At 42.0% G+C, this 27,203-nt stretch overlaps 1 long non-coding RNA gene across 2 annotated transcripts; it reads left to right on the top strand.

Moving 5' to 3' along the window:
• The first annotated feature begins 307 nt into the window (after nucleotides 1-307).
• Nucleotides 308-26,562, top strand: LOC120399221. Of its 2 annotated transcripts, none has more exons than XR_005595038.1 (3): nucleotides 308-344; nucleotides 20,887-21,004; nucleotides 26,084-26,562. It is a non-coding gene; the product is annotated as an uncharacterized LOC120399221 (long non-coding RNA). The 2 variants fall into 2 exon arrangements; XR_005595037.1 differs by lacking the exon at nucleotides 308-344 and adding an exon at nucleotides 12,710-12,805.
• Nucleotides 26,563-27,203: the final 641 nt, after the last annotated feature.

The raw sequence follows: 27,203 nt of genomic DNA, 5'->3' as shown, positions 1-27,203 counted from the left end.
TGGGGTACAAACTCTGGTAGGCGGCTTGTGCAGGGCTGATAAGGTATGCATCTATCAGGGTGGCCCAGAGTTTTGGTGGCTAACATGCCACAGAGTTTCATCTGTTTGAAGGTGACCAGGAAGGCTCCAGGGTCATCTCTGGGGCTGATTTTCATGAGCCAGATGGGCAGCCCAGTGGGGAGGGCATATCCTAATGGGTCAGGGCATTGTGATGTTGGATGCCCCCTAGAGTTGTAATAGTGCTGGATCAGGTGTCCTTGTTGTCCCTGGTGGCACCAGCTCCTGAATTAGCTGCTGTTGCTTTTGGGCTACTTGCTGTTGATGCTGGGCCACCATCTGTTGAGGTATCTGCCCTGCTGTTGCTGGATTGTGTGATGTTGCTGGTTCTCCAGCATTCATTTCAGCAGGTTTTCTGTATCCACAGCCTCTATATGGTTGTTCTGTCAGCAGTCTTGTGGTCTTTTTAACAGGACTCTGGCAATTTCCGCTTTCTCCACCACATGTCGGGGTAGGGTGGGATGGGGTTCAGGTCTAGTTCCAGCAGCACTGCCTGACGGCGATACTCTGACTTATGTCGCCCAATGGCTGGGGGTAGGGAAACTTGGGCTCTCCCCACTCCACTTAGTTCCAACCCATGGCCCAGTGAAGCAGTAATTAAAAAATTTGCAGCCTAGGGGTCAGGCACCCCCAGGCCTGCTCCTTGGACCACATCCTACCCTGGCTTCTGTTCCTCTGTTGGTGTTACTGATTCACCCCTGAGTCCCGTCTGGAGTTCTCTCTGTCCATGCCCCAAAGGGTGTTCCTCTCACAGTTGTAGCTCATCATTGCTGCTGTCTGTGATTGAGAGGCCTGTGGCTGCTTGGCATTGGGGGCTGGGCCCTAACACTTGGGACCTTGGCGGCTTCTCATCAGGAGCCTGCATCACATAACTGCTCTCCTCCTCTGTTTGCCCAGACTGAGCTAAAACTAAGCTTACTTCACCACTGTGGGGTTTGTACGCCCCGTTACACTTAGCCAAGCTATATTAGGTCACTATATAAGTCTTCTCTCGTAAACAAATCTGTCCTGCTGGTTTCCATCTCTTAACAACCCTACAATAAGTACACATTTCTGGTAAAAAAGTCCCTGGAACAATAGCTCAGGTATGTGTTACCAGAGTCACAAAGATAGTGAGGTACATGCAATCTCTGAGTGGCCATTCTTGTTGCCATCATCATCAATCATCATCATCATCATCATGGCAAATCTACAGGAATGTAGTCTCCTTGCAGATTGAGCGGCATCTGGATCGATTTCTACCTAAGTGTTGAATCTGTTTTGGCTGGATATTCAGTTTATGTCTACCATTGTTGATCTTATCACAGTTTCAAAGCTTTTGGCATCCACTTGATTACTGGCCAAGTAGCGGCATTCATTGCTAAACATGCTTTGTAAGTCATTGGTATTCCATCTTATTATAGCTATATTAGTACAGCTATATCAGGAAAGCAGCCAAAAATCAAACTGATGAAGGTGGTTGCTGGAGTTGGCTTTGAATGTCCTCATTTCTGATCTTGTCCTACCACCTGATAGGGAGCAGCTGATGAAGACAATGAGAATTGAAAATAGCAACTATTTTGCTACCATAGTAAATGCAAACTTAATCTCAAATTTGTTGTGCATTATCTTCCTCCACATTTCTTTCAGCATCTGTTTTCACTAGATTACTACTACCTATAGCTTATTTCTGTCTCAGCTAATTTTTCTCTGGGGATAATATCCTGGGGCCATTTCAAGTCAATGGCAAAGATCCCATTAATTTAAATAGAGTCAGGATTTCACTGCAGATGTATTAGTGATTATCATTAAAGCCAACATTTTTCCACAATACCAAACAGTAAGATAACAAACCTATGGGTTGACCTGGTGGCCAGTTTGCTTTCCGGCCTGTGTGTCACCCCACTCCAAGGGCAGCGCAGTAGTGGTTATGAGGATCATGGAGGAGGCTTAATAGTCAAGATGGAGTAGGTCCATGGGGAGGCTTAATAGTCATTCCCCAGATGGTGCGGGGGGGGAGCTTAATAGTCGTCCCCCGGAGGGGACCAGAGGAGGGTGATGGGCAGGGTGACCCTCGGCAGAGGAGGGTCTGGCCACCCTCTTTCCTCTTCCCTCCTCAGGGCTCTGGGTTGACCTGGTGACTGTGTGCCTAGCCGATAGGCCATCACGTCAACCCACCACCTGCTTCCTACAGGTTAACCTGGTGGCCCTGTGCCTAGCCAACGGGCCACCAGGTCACCCCATGGTGTACAATGGGGTGACCTGGTGGCTGGTTTGCTTTCCAGCCCGTGTGTCACCCACTCTACAGGCAGCACAGTAGTTATGAGGATCACAGAGGGGGCTTAATAGTCGAGATGGAGCATCTAGTCACCTGCAGTTCTTCCCTCAGCTCTGGTCCTGTGCTCATTGCAGTTTGGATTGGAACACTGGATGCAGGTAACCAAGTGCTTTTTTTTGCACTCTACCTTACTCAATGATTTCTTGTTTTAACTTTTACATGACAGATCTTTCCCAGATTTTTCTTATACTCTGCAGAAATGGAGGGGAACTTTTCTTTTCCAGTAACTATCTAAGAGAATCCATATGGCTCCTTTCTAACACTAAGTAGATGCAACATTAACCCCTTATGGATGCTACCAACTGAATCGCTGAATGGCAATAGTAAAATTACTAGGGGAATGAATGTATTTTTAACTTCTCCTACTTTCAGTTAAAGAGTAATCAAGAGGAAATGTAAACAATGAATTGTGTATGACTGTTTTTAAAATTCTGACCCAGTTGTGTTTGGGTCAGTTCACTTTGAACCATGTTCTCACTTTTGCGCCATGTTTTGGTCTTTCTTGGCAGAGTAGCTTCTTTTAAAGTAGAGGTAGAACCAGTGGCTCCAATTATTGTTTAACTTATGTTCAGCACCCAGATGCATAGTGATGGGCTAACATGTATATTATATGTATGAACATGTATATGCATAAACATTATAACAATAAAGGAAGCGGGACTTCTCTTTCAAAATGATTGTTCCAGTTAAGGGGCCCTGTTGAGTTAGTATCCTAACCTTTGAAAGCTGCTACTGCAAGTAGTGAGAATACAGTGCTAAATCCTGCTTCTGTATCTACCGTTTCTGATGCCTTAATCTATTAAGAATGTGATTAGTTATTTTATTATGTATAAAGAAATGCAACATACTCTATCCAAAATTCAATTACATAAGAACTATGCAATACTTATGCTTAATACTTATAAAGTTTTGTTTCATGGCTGTCATACTGCTTCTCCTAAATAATTGTTAATGTTAGACTAACTGACAAAGGCTGAGAAGTCTATCTTTTAATCTAAAAGATTGTATACATCATTTTAATTTTGTTTTGTAAAATGAAGAGAAGGTTGTTAACTCTTAAACAATGTTAATGGAACAATAAAAAGAATTCTGAGCAGTTTATAGCACACTTTATCTGTAGATCACAAAGTGCGGTACAAAGATTGGGAATCAGAAGTTAGAGAGAAGATCAAGAATTCCATGTTCTTACCAAAGCAGGATTGTTCTCTATTGTTTTGTCCAATCTGTTTTTAAAGGTTCCAAACAATTTGGAGTCTACAAATCTGGAACTGTTGTTTTTGTTACAGTAGCGCCAAACTATGTTTGGAACCCCATTGCTCAATATATAGTGTGAAATCCTGGGCATTGGAGTTTTGTCATTAATTTCAATGGGGTCAGGATTTCACTCACAGTGAGATAGTCCCTGCCCTAAAAAGCTTTCTGTCTAAATAGAGAAGACAAAGGCTGGGAAGCAAATTAGAGGCACAGGCTGGTGAAGTGACTTGTCCAAAGTTACACAGCTGCTCAGTGGTAGAGGTGGGAACAAAACTTTTGGTCTCCTCACTCCTTGCCTCGTGCCCTATCCAATAATGGATCATACTGTCTACCACTCCCCTAGAAGTATCTTCTACAGCCTATTAGAGTATAACTGAGGACATGTAGGGTCATCGTGATAGTATAACACAGCTGTGTCAGCAGCACACCTAGCTTCATGAGGATTTATCTCCTCAGGTGGCATAGGATTGGTAGAAGGTGATTAGTTTCAGTCCTTTAATTATTTTACACCAGCATTTTAATTATCTCATGATATACCAGCATTTAACCTTCCAGTGGGATACTGTTATTGGAAAGAGATGGCAAAAATGCTTGTATGTTGTATCTGCTTGCCACATCCTTTGTCTGATTTTCTCTGTCTGGATTGTAAGATCTTTGGGACAGGGATTATGTCTGCTATTTATTCTGTGGGGCACCTACCATATGGTCACGTGAAATATAATGATTATGACATGCAGTACTGACATCCTAATATTGTTCAGCTGTTGGAGAGCCTCCCTTTGTAAATTGTCAAAAACACAAGGCCTTGAAATTAATTTTTATTTTGCACTCCATGTAACCTGACACACTTCAGCTGGCAGACAGCAAAAGATGCTGGGAAGTTTCTAGACAGAGTCTGCCTAGGCAGTGAAGCCCAAGTCAGGTTGTCATTACTCTAGTGATTATGAGTTTCCTGGGGTGAATCTGTACCATTTCTTTAATTAATTACATTAATTATTCAGGGTTGCACCTTTCTCCCCCTCCCGCCATAGTATGTAGGTAACCTTACATGTGTTTCTAGATGGTGGCTACCATTTCACCTTCATACATTCTTTAAAGATTTTATTAACAAAGATGCATTCTTGTGCTGAGAGCTAAAAAGCAGAAGCATAGATGAAAATGGCTAATCATTTTACAAATGGGGGAATCATCTGGCAGCTGGGAAATCTAATTTCCCCCCATTTGTCTATACTCTGAGATTATATAAAAGTCTCTACTACATTTGGACTTGGTTTCTAAATAGTGCTCTTTTTTCAGTGCCCACTGGTATAAGAACCATTGTATTCCTGACCTGGGAATAAACCTGTCAGTAAATATATACAATGGCTATATATATATATATGTATATATATATATATATATATATATATATATATATATATATATATAGCCATTGTATATATTAATCTTCTGTATATTTGAGACATTCTAACAAACACTTAAACATGGTACTGCCTTGTGTCCTTTATCAGTAGCTTAGCGCATTGTAAAAGTCAGTATGTATGTATGCACACACTAGGCATAATCATGTTAGTAAGTGTAATCACTTTTTTTTTTTTGCAGTGCAGTGTATGGTACAGTTGGTCCCACTTCTAGATAGTAAACTCAAAGGTATCTAGGGGATTTGAATACCCAATTCCTACTAACATTAATACAGCTTTGAAAATATCAGTGATTGTGTCCAAACCCTCAACTCCTGGCAGAACAAAGTTAACTATGACAGAATGAAAGGGGGAAATGAAATCTCCTGAAATGAGGGTAACCTTGGAAGAGTTACTTAAACATAGATTTTTGGTGTTAGTGGAAGATAAGAGGATCAAAGCTGAAGTTAATGTTCTCTTTTGTTCCCATGTGAGATATTGAATATAGCAGTGCAGCAATTTGCCTTACATCTAAATTCTGTATCAGTGTTTCTTGTGCTTGCTTGCTTTAATGTAAATATTACATTATGAACTTAAACTAATATTTTAGACTGCAGTTGTCCTAACAGGTTTGGATTAGATTCCTTCTGGACCACCAGAAATTGCTCTGTAAGAATCTGGACAGTTTAGGTCTTTCCAGAAACACTTCCATCTTTTCTAGCTCTGGGCACTTTTGCTTTGTTGTTATGAATTCATGAAATCTCAGAATTGTTACCACAAGAAGATAATGATGTGCTGTGGGCATCGCAGGTTCTTCATTTACTGTTAGCACTTTGCCATTGCGTTCCCTTGGCCATTTTGCTGGGAATTCTTGGCTTCCTGCTGCAATACAGGCCTGGGATCGACCACTCATAGCACTGCCAGTCATACTGTCCTTGAATTCAGTATTTCTTCTGGCAATGTGCCACATAAAATAACCAGTGATTGGAACTCCTGTAATTCATAGGAAGGAAGTAAAAAGTTTCCACTCCAATTTATAGAGCAGTTGAGAAAATCTTGATTAGATTGAACTATTCATCTGCTGTAGAACCAGCAGTACAGGAGTAAGCGAGATATCTAGAAAACTGATCATGGAAACATGGCCACTTAGGAGAAAAGGCAGACCAGTGGATGAATGTGCAGAACCTTCACTGGATAAGGAGTCCTCTCTGGCCTTTGGAAACATCTCAGCAAATCAGCAGGGAAGGGAGTAAGAAGGAAGAACTCTGGCATACACACGGTACCGTCATTTCCTAGTGAGGTTCTACGCCCTCTTTGGAATGCTTCCAATGGAATATGCTTGATAGAGGCCTTGTCTACACTGGCAAATTTCTGTGCAGTAAAACAGTTTTCTGGGGTCTAACTCCCAAGGTGTACACACTGCCAAGCCACTTAGTGTCCAGAAACTACGCAGTTGCAGAGCTGTAAAAAAAACACCCCGACAAGAGGCGTAGAGCTTTCTGCGCCAGGGCTACGGTGCCGTGGTGCCAGTGTAGACACCCTGGTCAATTACAGCACTGCGATTGGCCTCCAGGAGGTGTCCCACAATGCCTGTTCTAGCCTCTCTGGTCATAGGTTTGAACTCTACTGCCTTGCCCTCAGGTGACCAACTGGGAGCCCCACTCCTTAAATTCCTTGGGAATTTTGAAAGTCCCCTTCCTGTTTGCTTGGTGATGTGTGCAGTGGTCTCAGCGCATCTTTCCAGATGGCCATGCCTGCTCCACACACCAGGCGATCCCCTGCTTGGAGCAATGCCGAGTTGCTGGACCTCATCAGCATTTGGGGAGAGGAGGTTGCCCAATCCCAGCTGTGCTCCAGCCATAGGAATTATGATACCTACGGACAGATTTCACGAAGCATTACAGAAAGGGGCCATGACCAGGACACACTGCAGTGCAGGGTCAAAGTGAAGGAGCTGCGGAATGCCTACTGTTGTGTATTTGGTTGTCATGGGTTTTGTTACTATGGCAACTGAGTTAGACTATTAAGGGATAGCTCAGCCGGTTTCAACCGGCTGAGTGAGCTCTCTGTCTCTGTAAATAAAATGGAGGTTTTGGTTAGCTGTCTGCTCTCTGGCCTCAAGTGATTGCTTCCTACACCGGCTGCCCCAAGGATACAACACTGGCGACGAGGGTGGGATCCTGGTGCTGCTCCAGTAACAGAAGGAAGTAGAAGTCAAGGTAAAGACTGGAAGAGTATGGCCTACGAGTTCGCAAAGACAAGTGTGAATTCTTCAAGCCCTCTGTTGAATATTTGGGACACATCATCGATTCTGCAGGTCTTCATAAGGCCCTTGCAAAAGTTAAAGCTATTGTGGAGGCTCCCCCACCTCGAAATGTAAGCCAGCTACGCTCATTTCTAGGACTACTGAACTATTATGGAAAGTTCATCTCACAGTTAGCCACATTGCTAAAACCACTTCATGAGCTCCTTGGGCAGAACAAGGCCTGGAAGTGGACTGAAGCCTGTGATGTTGCATTTAACAAAGCTAAGGATGCATTGTTAAATTCTGAAGTTCTAACGCACTTTGATCCATCCTTACCCCTGCAATTGGCCTGCGATGCTTCCCCTTATGGAGTGGGAGCGGTCGTGTCACACATTATGCCTTCGGGAGAAGAAAGACCTATTGCTTTTGCTTCACGCACTCTAAGCAAAGCAGAAACTAACTACGCCCAAATCGAACGGGAGGCATTAGGAATTGTTTTTGGAATTAGGAAGTTTCATCAGTACCTGTTTGGGCGAAAGTTTACTCTTCTTACAGACCATCGACCTCTGACATCAATTTTTGGACCCTACACAGGCATTCCCCCATTAGCTGCTAGTCGTATGCAACGTTGGGCATTGATACTTTCTACACACACATATGAAATCAAATATCGGAAATCCACTCTGCACGGCAATGCAGATGGCCTCTCAAGGTTGCCTTTACCGGTCAAACATCAAGATAGTGCCCAAAAGGAAATCTTCTACTTTGAACAGGTAGAGAATACACCCATGACTGCTGCTCAGATAAAGAAGGCAACCTGCGTTGACCCAGTATTATCCCAAGTTATGGACCTGGTGATGCATGGAAAATCTCGAGAAACCTCTCCGGTCTCACCCGACCTTGTTCCCTACATGTCCAGGCAGACAGAGTTATCGGTCCAATCTGGTTGTTTGTTGTGGGGGAGGCGTGTCGTTATTTCACCACCCCTGAGATCACAGATGTTAGAACAGCTACATTCCGGTCACTGTGGAATAGTGCGCATGAAGGAAATTGCACGAAGCTATTTTTGGTGGCCTAGATTGGACAGTGCTATTGAAGAGAAGGCAAAAGCTTGTATGTCATGTCAGGGTGTAAGAAATGCACCCCAGTGGGCACCCCTACACCCATGGGACTGGCCTGAAAACCCGTGGCAACGTATTCACGTTGACTTTGCTGGCCCCCTTGAAGGAAGCATGTTCTTGGTGGCAGTAGATGCCCATTCTAAATGGCCAGAAGTCTCTATAATGCAGTCCACTACTGCAGAGAGTACTATCCAAAAACTACGAGGACTCTTTAGTCGTTTTGGTCTGCCAGAACAACTTGTGAGCGACAACGGACCGCAGTTCGTCTCTCAGGAGTTTCAAAATTTTATGAAGGCAAATGGGATACACCACATCACGTTAGCACCATATCATCCGTCCACCAACGGATTAGCTGAAAGATTTGTGCAGACAATGAAAAACGCTTTGAAATCAGCAAAGGGACAACACTCCATTCAAAAGTGTCTGGATACCTTCTTACTTTCCTATAGAAACACACCTCATGCTACGACCCAGGCTTCCCCAGCCTTTCTAATGATGGGACGACAGCTGCGCACTTGCTTTGATCTGCTGAAACCTTCTGAACCCAGACAAACTGTGCAACATCAGCAGCAATATCAAGTCATCAGACGGGCACCCAGAGCAAAAGACCGAACCTTTAGCCCAGGGCAGCCAGTTTTGGCTCGGAATTATACTTCCAGAGCTAAATGGGTCCCGGCCACAGTCATCACTCAAACAGGACCTGTTTCCTACACAGTCCGGACTGCAGAGAATCTTACCTGGCGGCGACATGTAGATCAGCTGTTGCCAGGTCATGCCAGTCTTCAGGACCCATCTGCAGTTGAGGGGTCTGACTTCACTCCTCCTGGTGAGACACCAAATCATGAGTCACCTGTTCCTGACTGTTCTCCTCCATTACTGCCGGCAGCTGAGATACCCCTTTGCCCAGCACGAGCTGATACCACCTCCTCACCTATTCGTGCTGCGGACCCTGAGCCCCTAGTACTTTCGGGTGCAACAACACCAGAAGTTCGCCGTAATCCACCTAGAGACAGAAGGCCTCCTCATCGGCTGGATCTTTAGTTAGGGCGAACCCACGGTTATGGGGCAAAATAATCCCCAGGGTTTAGCCAGGAATGGAGGCAGTCTACCCTCCTTCTCTAGTTTAGTGTGTGTTTTATTTAGGGGATGTTCTTATTAGGGGGGGAGGAATATGTTGTGTATTTGGTTGTCATGGGTTTTGTTACTATGGCAACTGAGTTAGACTATTAAGGGATAGCTCAGCCGGTTTCAACCGGCTGAGTGAGCTCTCTGTCTCTGTAAATAAAATGGAGGTTTTGGTTAGCTGTCTGCTCTCTGGCCTCAAGTGATTGCTTCCTACACCGGCTGCCCCAAGGATACAACACCTACCACAAGGCGTGGGAGGCAAACCACTGCTCTGATTCTGCGCCCACGAGCTGCCAGTTCTACAAATAGCTGGACACAATACTTGGGCGCGACCCCACCTCCACTGCAAAGGCCACTGTGGATACTTTGATGGGTTGCATGCTAGTCGAGAGTGGACCAAGCCAGGAGGAAGAAACCTTTGAGGAGGATGTGAAGTGGGAGGGGGACCCACAGGCAGAGGATGACTCGGAGGTCAGAAATGCATGCAGCCAGGAACTGTTCTCTACCCCGGACGAGGCTAGCCAGTCACAGCTGTCGGAGCTTGGCGAAGCGCAAACAAGAGAAGTGGCTTTGATTATGGGAATCACTGAAGTGAGTTGTTGAGAGAAGGAGAGTTGCAGAAAGCAGGCTTGTGTCTGTATGATGTGTGTACAACCACATGCCTAGTCTGAGCGGTGGAACAGGGTGTTGATTGACTCCCTCGCTTCATGGGAACCTGCCTTAGAGATCTCCAGGAAATTCTTGCGGAAATACTGGGCAATCTACTGCTGCAGGCTCTTTTGCAGAGTTGCTTTGTTTCTTGCCCCATTAAAGGTAATTTTCCCATGCCACTCTGCCACCACGGGCCCAGTGTACAGTACAGTCCTGGAACACTGATTTCCCCGCCCCTGTGATTACTCTCCATTTTGGGGGTTGTGTGGCTCATGTGTACTTGCCTGACCTCAGCCAGTTAGTGACAGGTATGTGAATAGTGGCTGTGTTTTAAATCAGTGGTCTCTGTGTTGCAAACAATACTGCTTTTGTAAAATGTTGCATTTTGGCTTCACAAATATGACCTCCCTCTTTGTTACTGCCGGCAAAACAGCTGCGAAGAATTAGGAAGTGGCCGTGAAGAACTAAAGAGGATTTTCTGCGTGATGTCATGATACACTCCGCAGCCGAAAAACAAGAATTGAAGGAGTGGCGAGAAGAGGAACCAAAAGGAGAATGCGGCACACCAGAATGAAGCCACGGAGCGGCTCTTAAACGTTATGGAGCACCAAGCGGACATGCTCCAGGCACTACTAGCACTGCAAACTGAGCAGCTCCGTGCCAGCCCTCCCCTGCAGCCGCTGTTGCAAAACTCTTTCCCATGCTCCCCTCAGACACTCCCAACACACTTTTACCAACCTCCTTGCTCCAGGTTGTACCTGCTGCATTCCACTTCTGCCCCATCACAGACCAGCCCTGCGGACTCCCAGTACCCTCTGCACTCAACATTTGTCCCGCGGCAGTTTAGCCTGCTGAAATACAGTACCTGCTGCTCTGTACTCCAAAGGACAAGATTGCACATGATACCTGAACATACACAAATCTTTAACCATCTCTCCTCTGGTGGTTGTTTTTTAATAAAAGAATTGTTTTGGTTTGAAAGCAAACTTTAGTCCATTAATTGAAGGCAAACAGAACCCCGCAAAGCAACTGGCAATTTTCTGCTCATCATCCCAGACATGCATGACAATGTGATCCCACCAGTCAGTGCTTGTTTCCCGAGCCCAAAAGTGGCGTTCCACTGTGGTCAGCACTTCTGTGAATACCACAAGCAATCTTGTGTCGTAGCTAATATGCGTGGCAAGATCAATGTCGCACTCCTCTTGCCTTTGTAGTTTAAGGAATAACTTCACTGCCACTCATGACATATTAGTGAGAGCAAGCAGCATATTGGTCAACTGCGCAGGATCCCTTCCTACACACCGAAGAGGCAGGACGCGCAGTACACAAACTGTTGAAAGATGGTGCCAAATGTGGACGGAAGCACAGGGATTGCTGGGATGTTAAGCAATGCATCACGGGGCATTGGGACAGGATCCAGAATGCCACGTGACCCCCTCCGCCTTCCCACAATTCTTAGTGGCAGAAGAGGAAGAGATGCTTTGTGGGATAGCTGCCCAGAGTGCACCACTCTGAATACCGATGCAAGTACAGCAAGTGTGAACACGCTATTGTGCAGGCAGCTGACAATGTGAACACACAACAGTAGTTTCCCTTCAGCGCTCTCTGAGCGGTGCTGTAACTGCCAGAGATGTAACTCTGCCAGTGTAGATAAACCCAGAGTGTTTAATTGGGATTACAGAGTGTGTCCAAACTGTCTCTTTCTGTCCAAACTGTGCTGTCATGAAGGCAATCAGCTAACTGACAGAGGAGGACCCAGGTAACCTGCATTCAGGTCTGTTCTCAAATCTAAAGAAGCATGAATGTCAAGCTATCCTAGACAATCAAAGAGAGTCTGTTGGAGCCTGGATGGCATTATGGAAGGGTTAGGTATGACTACAGTGAGGCTCAAATGCTACAATTAAAAATGCCACTCAAAAACTTTATATGCACTAATGAAAGAGGCCAATGGCAGGTTTTATTTTCACTGTATATATACAATAGCACTTTTTTTTTCTGATTCAGTTTGTGCTTGATTTGAAAGACGGACAATTAAAACTTTGTGAAACAGGCAAAGAGTCAGATAGACTTTGGGGAGTAGATGAAAGGTGTGATCGGCACAAATAAAACTTCCAGCCATATAAACAGGTGTTAACAAAACACAGGGAAATCACAGAATATAGTCTTGGGCAAAACATCTACTCAATCTTATGAAAGGTAAAAGGCTCTATCTTGATAACAAAAGGATAAGGGTCAGATTCAGTGGAGTTATGCTGATTTATACCATAAAAGGATCAAGCTGATAGTATTGTGTAAAGCCTCAAATATACAGTAACACAGCATATTCCCCAAAAATTCAACTGCTACACAGTAGCTTTCAGTTTCTTCTGCAAAAATAGTGAAGTGTGAGTTTTTTGAGGAGCAAATAATAAAGCCCCATTTGTTTGTGGGTATAGATTTTTGTCTTGAGCCAAGATTGAGATCCAATGCACAATATTTTTTGCTTTACAGAAAGCATGAGCACTGTGTTTAAGGAAATACATTCTGAACTATGATTACTATTCTGGATGTAGCTGTCATTGGCACAGAGCTTTCACTGAAGTCTAGAACTGGAAGCTGTATCATCCTACATGTTATGCTAACCTATCAATTGATGGTAAGTGCAAAACAATAGCAACAAAAAAGAACCCCTAATGGATACAATGATTTATTTCAAAGGACAGGTTTCTCTTTAAGACAAATGTAAATATAATTCTAAACTAGGCCTATAGCTTAAGCAATTCTGGAAAAAAATGAATTAGAGCTTTGAACATGAAACAGTCTATATAAATGCTAAGTATTGTTAATAAAAACAAACGGATGTTGCAATTCTGTAGTAAGAATTGAGGTTCTAAACAATGGCAGCAGCTCAGCTCACATGAGACCGTTTCAAAGGTACTCTTATTTAGAGCTTGGCACGAAGTGGATTTCCTGTCCCAAAATCTTTTTTGAGTTTTTTCCAATTTTACATAGGGATGAAACTAAGACCTTTTGAATAGTGTTTGTGAAAATCAGCATGAGAGGCACCCACCCAGCCCTGTATAGCCTGGTCTGATACAGGTAGAGCAGGGAGTGAAACTTGCATCACCTACCCACTGGGCTATAGCGAGATCTCACTCACACTTTCTCTTTTCCCTAGTTTTTACCAGAAATTCCATCCGTGACCTGAGAAACCTTTTCCAGCAAAAGTTTTGTTGAAACTGCAACTTTCTCGGTTTCAATGAATTAACATTTTTGATGAAACATATTTGCCATAGTTAGAAAATTCATGACCAGCTCTACTCTGTGAGTTCTTAACAGGGAACTCCTGAAAGGGTAGATTGCAACATAGCTCAATGTAGCTGCACAGGGAAGTCAAGGAGTCTTGCCTTTAATGTCAGCATTTTGTCCCTGTGGAGAAAAGTCCACCCAAGGTTTATGCACCACTTCAGCCCTACTTTGAGCATTCGAGTGGGACTAAAGTGGGACCTAAGCAGTGCATAGGCCCTGTGTGGACTCTGCACAGAGGTGAATTTTTCCCTGTGTGATTTCAATTAAAGCATCAATTATATGGATTCTTTGATTAAACTCTGTGAAGATGTGAGAAGTGATGTTAAGGGACGAATAAACAGGGAGTGCAGTGGTAGTAATGAAGGCTGTTCTGCTAAGAACCTGATCCAAAGCCTGGGGGAAGACTCCCTTGATATCAGTAGGTTTTGGATCAGGTCCTTAGTCTTTTTTTTCCCCTTATTGGGTAGGCTTCTCTGTTAACTCGGTAGCTCAAGCAGTTCTAAGTATTTACATCCTGATATTGCTAAGGAGGGTAATTATCTTTACATTTATAAAGTCAGATTTTTACAGCTATCCCAGAGGAAACAGAACAGCTACACTAAACAATGTTTACTCATTTTCTGCTTACATAACATTTTTCAAAAAGATGCTTGGGACTTAATCATAGATTATTAGGGTTGGAAGGGACCTCAGGAGATCATCTAGTCCAACCCCCTGCTCAAAGCAGGACCAATCCCCAAATCCCCCCCCAAGGATTGAACTCACAACCCTGGGTTTATAGCAGGCCAATGGTCAAACCACTGAGCTATCCCTCCCCACCACACACCACTTAAAAGGAATTTCATTTAAACCTACTTCTATAACAGTCTTGTTTAAAGTTAACCTGCTCATAATTTTTGTCCGCTGTTTAGTAGTTTCTTTTTTTAATAAGTGTATGACAAAGTATTTATCATTATTTAATCTAATGGGATACTGTGCTGCTGGAACAATTTTTATAGTGGGGGGTACTGAAGCCAGAAACTATGTAGTTGGGTTATTACTACTTCAAGCCAGGGGGTGCAGCAGCACCCCGCTCCCCCAGTTCCAGCACCTGTGATGGGATAGCACGATTGCATCTGTGTACGTTTCCATGTAGTTACCATCACTTCTTGTGAAGTTATCAAACAGTTACTGTGCAACCATCTCATGAAATTGTGTGGTACTTTGTGGCACTTAGTAAATAAATCATATCACCATTGTATAGGCAGATTAGGAAAAGTGGTGTGGACATTTGACTATCAAACCTTATTTTAGCTAAGACAGGATGGAATAGCTAAACTTTGTGCATTTTTCATGAATCTAGTAAAAGCATTGGAGTCTCCTGTTTGAGCAGAAATTTTATAAACTTGGTTGGCAACTAAAAAAAAGGCCCTGTTCAATGTCCACTGAAGTAAAGGAGAATTCTTCCACTGGCTCTTAATTTCTTTAAATCAACACTGGATGTCTTTTTAAAACATATGATGTAGCTCAAACAGTTATGGCTTGATGCAGAAACTACTGGGTGAGGTACTTTGGCCTGTGTTGTGCAGGAGTTCAGACTGGATGATCACAAAGGTCCTTCTGGCCTTAAAATGTATGATCTATGAATCCTGAAAGATCCCAAAACATTTAACAAACTATAGAAAGCATACAAGCTTTGCCAGCCATTGAAATATAGCCGCCTCCAGAATGGTGGCAATTATTTGACAACACATAAGAACATAACACAAGAGTTTATGATAGCATGCGAAGAATATACCCATCTCATTCCCACTGCGGGCAACGTCTGCATTTGTTTTTAATCTTTACTAAATTCAATTTTTTATGTAGTAGTTCTATAATCAAAGTACAGGTTGAATATATAAATAGTATAAGAAACATACTATTGAAATATCTATTTCAAACTAGTGATAAGAAATGTATTTAAGTGTTTTGAAAATATGAAAGAAAGAAAAGGGTGTGATTGCGGCTGTTACTTGAAATGTTAACTATGCCAGTATGATATCAACTAAGTGAAAAATATTGTTTTCAAGTGTGAAAATGAGTCTCACTGAAATTCACTTTCTATCAAGTTTGCCTCTATTGCTCCTTTTTTACCAAATGTGCATGGTATTAAACCTGTTTTTAGAAGTTTATCAAAGTACAAAATAGGAGTTAAGAGCTGACACAAGACATCAAGAACTGAGCTATAAGCAAGAAACTCTGTCATGGACCCTGAAATCAATAGTAGCTTTCCTTGAGCAAGGAGTTCAGGAGCAGGCCCTTAGTGTTGCATAGATATACAATTCCTCTGACTTGCCAGTCTTGTTTACTACTTAAGGCAAGGTTTCTGATTTTGTTCTCTTAGCTCCTTATATTCACCATTTATTGGGTTCAAGTTCTTTCAGTGTCTACCAGACACTGACCCACGAGACAGTGGCTCAAATTCATTTTCGGTGTAGCTCTATGGAAATCAATGAATTAGAGCAAGGATGCGTTTGGCTCCCGTATTTTCCTCATCGTTTAAAAAAACAGTTCTACATGTTGTATCTTTGTTCTTTTATCTGGCTATGTGGTTTTTTTTATGTTCTGTGAAGCTGATAAGATTGATTCATTCTCAAATAGTATGGAACGTATACTTGGAAGAATTGAACATGGCAAAGGCTTAGAACAGCAATGACAGAAAAGGAAAACTTTTTGATAGTTAAACTGAGCAAATGTACATGAAGTTATGGAAATAAAAATAGGAAACATGTGTAAGTCTGTGTAAATCCCTAAGGTGTTTTCACAACTTGAATATTCTATAAAAGCCTTTCAATATGTTTCTTCATGATTCTGTCTTCAAGTGCCATCTGACCTTAATAAAACTGCCCTGGCTGTTTTACAGGGCAAAACATGCTGTTTTTTGTGGTCTCTTACAAACAGCCGTATTTTTATGATGTTCCATGATAATCTTCCAGTGCTCAGCTTAGTTCCTGATAAACTAGTGTTATTTCCCCAGGCTGATGGTGCCCGTTTTTAAATACTTAGCACAGTGTAAAACATCACCTGAAGTCTTATCTATGGACAAGTTTAGACTAAGTGTGAAAGTTTATTTGAGTAAAGAAAAATGATTCTCGGCTCACTTCCATCCACTTTCTTTGCAGCAGGTCATTGATTCTAAAGAGAAGAAATATTCTGGGAATTCTACTAAGTGTTTTGCTTTTTAAATGCACTGATTTAATCCAAGAGTTCCCAGTGGCCAGGACTATAGGTTTTGGTATAATTAGTTAAAAGGGTTTTACTGTATCTTCCTTCCATTTTCTATGGAATGTTTTACCACTTTTTCTCTGCTGTCTTGTCATGTCTATTTCAGAAAGGGTTATAGCTGGCATATAAAATGCTATATGAAATTAAGTGGTATGGTATTATTCCATATCATCACATATAATGGCCCCAAACCACAATATTCAAATCCTGGTGTTTGAAAACTGGAGTTTGGGGTTGTTCAAATCCAAGGTTTTGGTATGGGCCCAACACTGGTGAATAGCAACTACAGATGTGGGTTGCATGTCAACAAAGCAAAGAAAATTCCATTTCCAACTTATCATGACTTTTAAAAAGGAAACTTGAGAAGAATCAGTCTCAAATTCTTATCTCCCCACCCCCACCCCCAGCATATGTAAATGGACTCTGCAGGGATGGGAGCAGGGAGGTGGAATCCCTGGCTGCATAACTGGAGCCAAGGCATGGACCTACTGGGTGATCTCTGCCTATGTAGTGTTTAGTCGCATATGCTGTAGATCCTCTGGCCTTTTCCCCACACTGTCCCAACACCCCATCCACGATGCTGCAGATTGCTGCCAGGGAACTAGATGTGAGGCATTTCCCAGTATACCCTTTCTGTAGTCTGCTCCCAGACAAAACAGGGGGGGCTATTCCAGTTGCCTTTGGGGCCTTGTGTGCCCCTATAGAGGGTACAGAAATTTGGTTCCTCAGAGCTTAAAAGCAATCACACATTTTCCTCAGTGAGTTTGCTTCTCAAGATTTTTCTGCAATGGGGAGAAGCTAAAACCCTGCAGCCTGTTCATTAGCACTCAAACAGCCATCAGGGAGCATTCACCAATAGATTCCTTTCATAAAGTGCCTGGTCACAACCTGCATATTATTGAGAGAACCATAACAAAAATTTCCTGGAAAAAATCCTGTCTTTAATTAGCATAGTGCTATCGGCCAGATGCTCAGCTGGTGTCAATTAATCTAGCTCCATGGACTTCAGTCAATCCAGCCTATGCAGTTTTTGTCCCATTTTGCATTTCACAAGTTCTCCATTTTTGGCACAAACAAATAACAGTGCGCACAATTTTTTGCCAGCAATTACTTGGCAACTTCAGTGTCAGTCATATAGATACCTATAGACTAATAATATTATAGACTAATAATTTCCAAAATGGTGGCCTAGAGTCAGGCCACTAAATCTATATTTAGGCACCTAAATAAGTGGCCTGACTTTTGAAAGTACTGAGCAACAAGCGGTTCCCATTGACTTTAATGGGTGTTCTAGGGTCCTCAAAGTTGAAAATCAACCCCCTTATTTAGATGCCTACATAGAATCTTGGAGCCTATATTTAGGCACCCATTTTGCCAAACCTTGACTCTAGTCCAGGATTATACCTGCAAATCATGGACTTGTACATCCAAGGGGTGCAAAATTGTGCCTGCACGTATAATTTATTCCACAAAAATGTAGGCCAGTGTCTGAAAATGTGGCCATTAATCTTTTCCTCATCATATATCAGTTTCTCCAGTCCCCCTGATTATTTTTGTTCTTCTCTGAACTCATAAAATTTGTCCTTCTTTCTAATAATATGGTGGCCAGAATTTAATACTACATTCTAGGCCTAGTCATTTCAGAGCCATATATAAAGAGGTGGTTAACTGCATTCTCTGTGAGATGTCTCTGTATATTCATCACAAACTCGATTTGTCCTCTTCTACTGCATTATCTCTTTGCACGTTCACACCTAATTTTACCACTCAAGTTTTATTAGGTTACTGCTTTCTCTCTTCCATTGAATTCTGCCTCTTCAGAGTATTTTCTCTCAGGTACGTTAAACTTTGAGAATGCAAGGTACTCTCATTTTGCTATTTTCTGTTATTCTGCATTCTAAATATTTGATGTCACTTTTAATATTTTTCTGTCCTCACTAGCATTAGCAATTCCTCCCAGTTTAGTATCATATTTGATTTTCATTCATGTACAACCTCTTTGAAATCACTAATGATGATGATAAATAAGACTAAATTGAATACTTACCCCTGCAGCACCTCAGTAGACACCTCCCCCCACAAACTGATACACAGCAATTTATCATTCCCATTTGTAATTCTCCTGGAAAGGTTAGATCTAATGGGTTTCTAAGCAAACACATAAAATCTTAACTTCCCTATCAGAAGTGAAGTGTTGGAAGACAGAGTTAGGACTGTCTTTCATCAGCATAATATTTATAGCCAAGCAAATGAACATTTCAGCTCTGCAAATCCTAAATTTGTTGCCAGACAGTATCTGGAGATTGTTTTGCATGTTTTGATTAAATGCAGATTCGTTAAACGTTTTTTAAGAAAGCCAGAGTACTGTTCTAGTCCTTGTTCTTTGTTTTTCCTCGTAAGGGTCTATGATGAATGAGATGTCCAATTAATGACCCACATCACTGAGTGTAAAGAGTCTCTTTGTTCAGGAGCATAGCGGTTCATTTAAATTAACTTTTTACAACAGTTCAAAAGCAAAATCTAAACCTCTGTCCAACCAGCCACCTGGGGAACAATGTGCAAATAATAATTTAAATGTTTTAAAATAATTTGGCTTTTCTACTTCAGTGGAATTGTTCAAATGTTTTAGCTCTGCCAAAATTGAACCCCCGCCCCAAAATAACCTACTTAACAAATAAAATGTATAATTTATGTCCAGATGCATTTGCAGCTTATGTTTACTTCCATGCCACTTGAAAAGAAAGTTTTTGATTCGTGATGTGAAAAAGGAGAAGTTGGGCATTTCATAGGCTCAAAACAACTATCTTATCAAAATTTCATTTTAAAATTCATTACCAAGATGATTAGTGTTTTTGAAATATTTGCTGTCTTGGCTCTAGTACTCCCAGGAAATGTTTCTCATGGTCAGCGTAAGAGCTAAGGGAGAAGGGAGACATCATAAAAAAATCATGCAATTTAAGTAGCTTCCTTTTTCTTTTAAAGATTAAGTAGATGACTGAGTCATATTAATTTCTTTGGGGACCCGCATATCCTGTTTTGAACATGTATTCTGTAACCCTAGTGTAACTTGCTTTTGGTCTTTCAGGAGGAAGTGACCAATGACAACTTAAAATAAAAGTGTACGTTTCAGCTAGTCTAGGTAGCAGAAATACAACCTGTGCTTTAGGGTTTTCTATAGCACCCATCACTGTCGTACCTTAGCACTCTGTTGCTGGTAACCTGTTTGTGGCTGGCAAAATCATATTTGGCCCAATGACACTAATGCATAATATCAGACACTGGTCTAATAATGCCTGATCCTTATGAATTCCAACATGAGTTGTGGTATTTTGTAGCATATCACTAGCTGGTTTTGTTGGTCTTTTTCATAGCAACTTGCATGTCTCCTTTTACTGATGGCATTTCAGTTTTCCAAGAGGCATGCTACATGCCCCTCAAGCTAGAGTCCTATTCAGTTGTGAGCTTTCACAGATGCTCTTTTGAAATAGCTAAAGGGACAATGTCAGGAAGATTAGATGATATTTAGGGGGTTTTTTAATCTTCAAAATGTAATATGATTTTTAGGGAATATCTTTTAAAAAGAAAGCAAGTTTAATTTGGGGGTTGAATATTTTACCCACTGTTGGTGTTTAAAATATCACAGCATTTTGCTAGTGCAGGCGAATAAAAAATTAGAGAAATGGTGTCAGATACCGGGTGATGAGCATGCTAGAAACTAAACAAAATCACATATTTATATCAGTCCCCATACCAAACGACCTTGAATTCTGGGGGAGACTTTTTCTTCTGGATCTACGAGGCAGTGGCAGATTAACACATGGACTCACAAGGCCTGTGCCTAGGGGTCCTGGCCAATTTGGGGGGCCCTGGAAAAAAATCTCATGATGGTAAGGCAATATGATTCAGCTGCTGCGTCCTTCGCTCTGCTGGCCGTGCTGGATCTGCCTGGGGCAAGGCTTCGTGGATGAGCCAGTGAGGGGATCAGCCAGTGAGTGCAGCTGGAGAGAACAGCAGCAGCCGCTGCCTCTTCCTCTCCTACTTGATATTTTCATTGCTGCTGTTCATGGCTTCTAGCCACCACTGGTGTTGGGCTCCCCCTGCATTCTCCCACACCTGGTTGGGCAGCCGGGGCTAACCGGAAAGGAAGATGGGGAACACTACTTCTTGCTGTGTCTCCTCCAGGCCCAAGCTGTGCAGGAATGCCCACTCCTGGCTGAATCCTACTGCCCTGAGACTGATCTGAGCCATGAGGACACGGGTTGCAACCTGCCACACATCAGCAACTGGGAGAACATAGACGGTAAGAGAGGTGGGGGGCACTGGGATGGAGAGCTCCTGAAGCCAGGGGAGCTGGCGAAATACCCACTACCTCAACCCACAGAGGCAGCCCCCAGGGAGATGCAACCTCCACAAGCACACAGGAGACTCTGCTGGTCTGATCAAGGTGGGAAACATGGAAACTCCAAACCCTCCCCACTCCAACACACACTGTGGGAGCCCCCATCACTTCTTCCTTGCCTCTCACTTCTCTCCCCCCAGCATGACCTATTCGCTCCCCTCCTCTTCCAGTTTTTTTTTCCTTTGTCTTTTGGTGATCGCTAAATATATGGTGAGACAGAGGCTTTGGGTTTTCTATGCCTCCATCCAGTTTTGAGGCCTTTGGATGCCCCTATCCCTGTATCTCACAATTCAGCATTATTTACCCCATTCTGATATGTCCTGATGTAGCCCTATTTACCCCCATCTGCACCCCTGAGACCTTTGTGGATCCCACCTCTCCATGCATGTGGTTCAGAGGCTTGAGATCTTAGTATGGATTCTTGTCATGTACATTGTGATATGCCATTATTTACCCGCCTGCTCAGCTGATATGAGGCCTTCTATAGTATGGTTCTCCCAACTTAGCATTGGATGAAAGACTAACACGCTATTTACCCCAGACCGTACTTTTAAGATCTTTGTGTATATTTCCCCCTCACCCAGCATGGACTGATGTGGCACTGTTTACACCAGTCCACTGCTTCCAGATCCAACTCACCGAACTATGAATTTCACAAATGAATTTCACCCGCCCAAATTTACTTAACACAGATGGTTAGTGGAATCAACTGTTCTCATGGGCAAATGGGCATCTGTTGCTCTGTGAATGCCAAAGCCAAGCCTGGTTGGGGGATAAAACATAAAGAACAAACCCAAATAGTTATAGACGTGGGAGAAATTTATCTTATGAGAATCTTCAGTTCCCCCAGTGACTTTTTCCCCTCCATTATGATGAGACATTGGTGTAATGGAGCGATACATTTTCTTTCTCTGCAATATTATTAGAAAATCTATATTCTCATTGGCTTAGTAATGACCGAACTTCCTGTGGTGTATTCTGGCTAATCAGAACCTGGCCTAGTCTTAAAAGTGTGCTTTAATGTATATGTACAAGCTAGTTTCTGATTAGCTGAAATAGTTAGTTCTAAAACGTAATTGAGAAAATGTCAACTTTCTCATGGTTCGGCATGAATAGCCTTTGGCAGAAAGCCAAAAAGAGTCACTTTGGCACACATCACATTCTTTCAACATTTTTTCATAGTTTATGTGATCATTTGCAAACTTGGTTTTAAACCAGTTCTCACCCTCGGCTGAAACTTAAAAGTTCTTAATAATAGAGTAATTTCACCTCAGGTTAGGATTATTTCTTTTAATTGTTACTTTCTGAAATAGTGACTGCTGTCTTTCAGACATCTTTACTTCCACAGTAGAAAAACTGGACTGTAACAGGAACAATAGGTGAGGGGGGGGAATGGGTAATGGTTAGGTTTAAGGAAATTGGCGGCGATGAAAGAACCACTTGTTAATCTGTGAACGACTGATTCTTGTAACACCAGTGTTGTCCAGATTAGCAGTGAACATCATTGTGTAATGGTATGGAGAATATCAAGCCATAGTCATTTCCTATGTGGAAAAACTGAGCAGCTAATTTAGGCATAATGAACTGGAATATGATTTGTTGTATTATTAATGCAGTGTGTAAACACTGAATGGCATCTTTGTATTAACACATTTTCATATATTTGTGTTTTTAATGCAGTGTGGGGGACCCAAATGTTCTTTGTGCCCTGGGCTCCAGTGAATCTTAATCCACCTCTGCTACAAGAATCCAGGTGGCTCCTATGACCTTTGTTCCAAACAACCCTACTATTTGGGAAGATTCAAAATCTGGTTTTGTGGCTCAGGCTCTGCCAGAATGTGAAAGTGATAAGAAACCAAATTCAACTTTCATGGTCCAATCAGAATGAAGTACAGAAAATATGTAAAACCATTATGGGTGAAAAGTACATAAGATTTTAAAAATTCTTTCCAATTTAATACACCATTATTGTCCTTTAAATCCCACCTCTTCCAACCATCTGTCTGCCCTTCAAGCAGTTCCATCATGAATCACGCTGTGCTGTCTTTGTGCTGAATTGATGCCCTGTGCTTGTCTTGTCTTAAGCAGACAGCAAGTTATACATGACAAGGAAAGTGTCTTTTTTGTTTTCAAAGTGTCAGTGCATGCCACTGTATAAATACTTATCATAGTTATTACTACAATACAATAAATAGTAAATATTATTAGATAATGAACATGAACAGCACTGGTATTATCCGCATTATACTGAGTGAAAAGAGAACAGGAGTACTTGTGGCACCTTAAAGACTAACAAATTTATTTTAGCATGAGCTTTCGTGAGCTGCAGCTCACTTCTTCGGATGCATAGAATGGAACACACAGACAGGAGATATTTATACATACAGAGAACATGAAAAGGTGGAAGTATGCATACCAACTTTTCATGTTCTCTGTATGTATAAATATCTCCTGTCTGTGTGTTCCATTCTATGCATCCGAAGAAGTGAGCTGCAGCTCACGAAAGCTCATGCTAAAATAAATTTGTTTCATGTTCTCTGTATGTATAAATATCTCCTGTCTGTGTGTTCCATTCTATGCATCCGAAGAAGTGAGCTGCACGAAAGCTCATGCTAAAATAAATTTGTTAGTCTTTAAGGTGCCACAAGTGCTCCTGTTCTTTTTGCAGATACAGACTAACACGGCTGCTACTCTGAAACCTGTCATTATACTGAGTGGAGAGCTAAATTGCACCATCTAATATGTACCTGGAGCTTGTATGCACTTTAGTCAAAAGTTTTGATACTCCCCAGTACATTGTTATCACTCTACCACATACTTTCTATCCATCTGAGGTACTTATGTGCCTCCCCCCCACCATCATCATAGTATCTGAGCACCTTACCATTGTTAATACAGAAAGACTCTGGTAGCTCAATTGTCCTAAGTCCTAGAGTAGTGCCCTAACCACTGGACCATCCTTCGTTTTTTCAATGGAAACACCAGTGGCAACAGCATCACTGGGGTGCTGAGAAGGAACAAGGACTTGAGCAACTTTAGCAACACTCCCCCCACCCCCTCTGAAACTGAAAGAAAAAAAGCTGCCAGGAGAATTTGACCTCTGGGTATGGTCTGCTAGATGTCAACTGGCCGCATGTTCCACATCCCTGTAGACTTAGAAATCAACTTACATTTCACTAAATGTTCTCACTCTCTAGCAGAGATATTTATTTATTTTGGGGGTCAGCAAGAGCAAGTTTCAGATCAGGTTTTAGAACAGGTCTGCAGATCAGTTTTTTAAAATAGCATCGAATGAAGCATAGTGCAGGCGGGCATTCTGTAAACTTCTCCAGAGATCTTCTCTGCCAAAGCACCTCGGTAGTGCTCTAGTACTCCAATCAGAGAGGAAGGGATGGTTCAGTTATTAGGGGCACTAGCATAGGAATTGGGAGACATGGGTTCAAGTTCCTAGGTTGCCATCTACTTCTTGTGTGACTTTGCACAAGTCCCTTAGTCACTCTGTGCCTCAGCTCCCCATCTGTAAAATGGGGTTAACCACATTTCCTGATCTCACAGGGGTGTTGTGCAGATAAATATATTAAAGATCATGAGGCACTCAGATACTATGGTAGTGGAGGCCAGATAAATTGAATCATGGGTGTCTGCAGAACACAACTCATGTCAAATTAGCTTTGTGATAAATAACATCGACGTGGGACTAAAGACAAAACCACTAAATTCACTTTCACTTGTGACATAATTTTCTCTGGATTTCCATAAGGTAGATGTTTCTGTAGGCAAAGGGAAATTAATGCATTAACTCCAATGTTAGCGATACAGCTTTGCTTGATCAAAAGTAAAGAAGTGAGAGTGCTGCCCTGATAGCTGATAATGAATGCCGTGGAATTTCTCCCTTGCCCTCTCCCCTTCTAAAGCCTGAAAGGAAGAAAAAGAATGATTCAGGGCAGTTAGTGAAGATTTCTCAAATATTTGTACCTGATTTTGTAGTCTTTTAAATCAGTAATATCAGGAGACCAATAGAAGCCAAATGTGCTTCAGCCAAAGAATACCTTCCCTCATCAATCTTAAAATGAGCATATTAAAAACCTTAAGGTGGGTTTTGAAGGGGATCTTTGCATTTCTTCTGTGCCAAGTACTGACTGTTTTCTGTAGCACATCTAGTAATAACAAAAGAATCATCAATATGAAAGAATGGCCTCATTTCACCTAGTAAGGTTATCAAAACTTTAGTAGCAATTGTCAAAGTTAGTAAAGAAATGTTTTGAAAATATATGCTAGATGACCATGAGTGCAATGTCTCAGTGCAGTATACAAAGAAGTATATATAATTAACCATCTTCCTCTTATAGTTTCTTTTTCTAGTAACCCCTCCTCTATGAGAAGTTTCTAGTCATTTATCACCAAAACCCAGGAGTCCTTTCATGCAGCACTACCTCTCCGCTATATGGAGAAAGCTTCTTTAAATGACATTAAATCATTTAATGGAAGTGGACAGGTCCCCTTGCCACTTTATTAAAAGTGGCAACTTTGTAACTGCCTGTAATATAAAACCAACTTGTAATCCAGCACAACCTCAGATTATGCTCATTTTTTGATAGTGAGTTGTGTGTGCCTTGCTCCCCAAAGCCTTGTGTAATTCATTGTTCAAACCACGGAAGCCAGAACAGTGCTTAAACACAGCTCTTGCCAGCAAGCTGCTGACAGTTTTCAAAGTCGATGTAGGCAGGAATAAACTATATTACAAAGAATTCTTTACAAATTTCAGAATACTTAGATATAGGCCCTACCCTGTCCGGGGACAACATTTCTTAGTAACTTAAGAATGCCGTTAGCTGGTACTGTTTGAAATGTAATGATGATGGGGTCCATAAGTTGCCTCATTCCACTTCCCATGAGAGGCTGTTTGATGGTAATGGGCAGAGACATAGTTTTATCCTCCTTAATAACCAGACTAATGTGTGTTGCTTTTTGCCCAACCAGATTGGCCATCAGCTGCAACGATTCACCAAACTGAGCCAACAAGACAATGTCATTGGCATATTTAAGATCTTGAAGCAGAACCAACAGCTGCCTCCTCAAGCTTATCCATCAACCAATCAGTGCCAATATTGAACAATGATGGTGACAGAACACAGCCTCATCAAACTCTCATAGAGATAGGAAACCATGCTGTGTATCAGCCATTGACTTGAACATAGCTTTCTGTTCCATTATAGAGCTCTTCTATCAATGACACTATCTTTCTAAGGATGCAGAGATGCCTTATCAGAGGCCTGGTCTTGTTATTAATTTGAATAAAACTAGATCCCTGGCCATTATCTTCAAACAGCCTCCAGCTCCAGATTTCAACCAGCTCAGTATTAACCCGCCTGGACAGAACATCAGGCAGGTAGCAGTTCTCAAATATTTGTTCTGTTATAGACAATGCTTGAGGATGATTGAAGTAAGTGGATGCTCTTATAGCAGCAGCTGCTACCATATTTTGGGACCTTCAGAAGCCTCTGTGGGGAAGTCATGACTTCAAGCTTTCTACCTGACGATGCTGTGGATCCATAGAATCACAGTTGTACCAACTCTGTTGTACACAAGTGAAATGTGGGCTCTGAGGGAGGCTGAAGAACACCAGATTGATGTTGGCTCCACCAGATGCTCCATATTATGTGACAGGACAATATAAGAAGTGAGGCTATTCAAAGCTAGCAAGTGTCTCCATCAGCACTGGTTCAGTTTCAGTGGCTTTTTTTAAAATGCTACTGCATAGCCGATAATCATGTAGGCACCAAAAGCTTTGGTGGCATGGCAAGATTGCCAGTGGTGGACATAAACTTAAAAAACAATCAGACCACCTTCAGCACTTCCCCAGAGATTGATCTGGGTGGTGCTTGGCTTTCAAGGAGGCCACTTTCTTATGGGATTTGCCATGATGATGATATCAACTTCCCATGAGACATTTCCTGCTCATAGGACTAATCATTAGTATGGAATATTAAAATATTCATAAGATCTTTCTTCAAATATCAGAACCTCCATATTTCCCTTCTGGAACTATGATTTTTTTCCATCAAAGGAGGTAAGAAATAGTCCAGATTCTGTGCTGCAA

The sequence above is a fragment of the Mauremys reevesii genome, linkage group 2, assembly GCF_016161935.1.
Source record: "Mauremys reevesii isolate NIE-2019 linkage group 2, ASM1616193v1, whole genome shotgun sequence".
Classification (NCBI taxonomy): Eukaryota; Metazoa; Chordata; order Testudines; family Geoemydidae; genus Mauremys; species Mauremys reevesii.
Note: the sequence above shows the minus strand (reverse complement) of the source record. Positions and strands in the feature narration are given on the sequence as shown.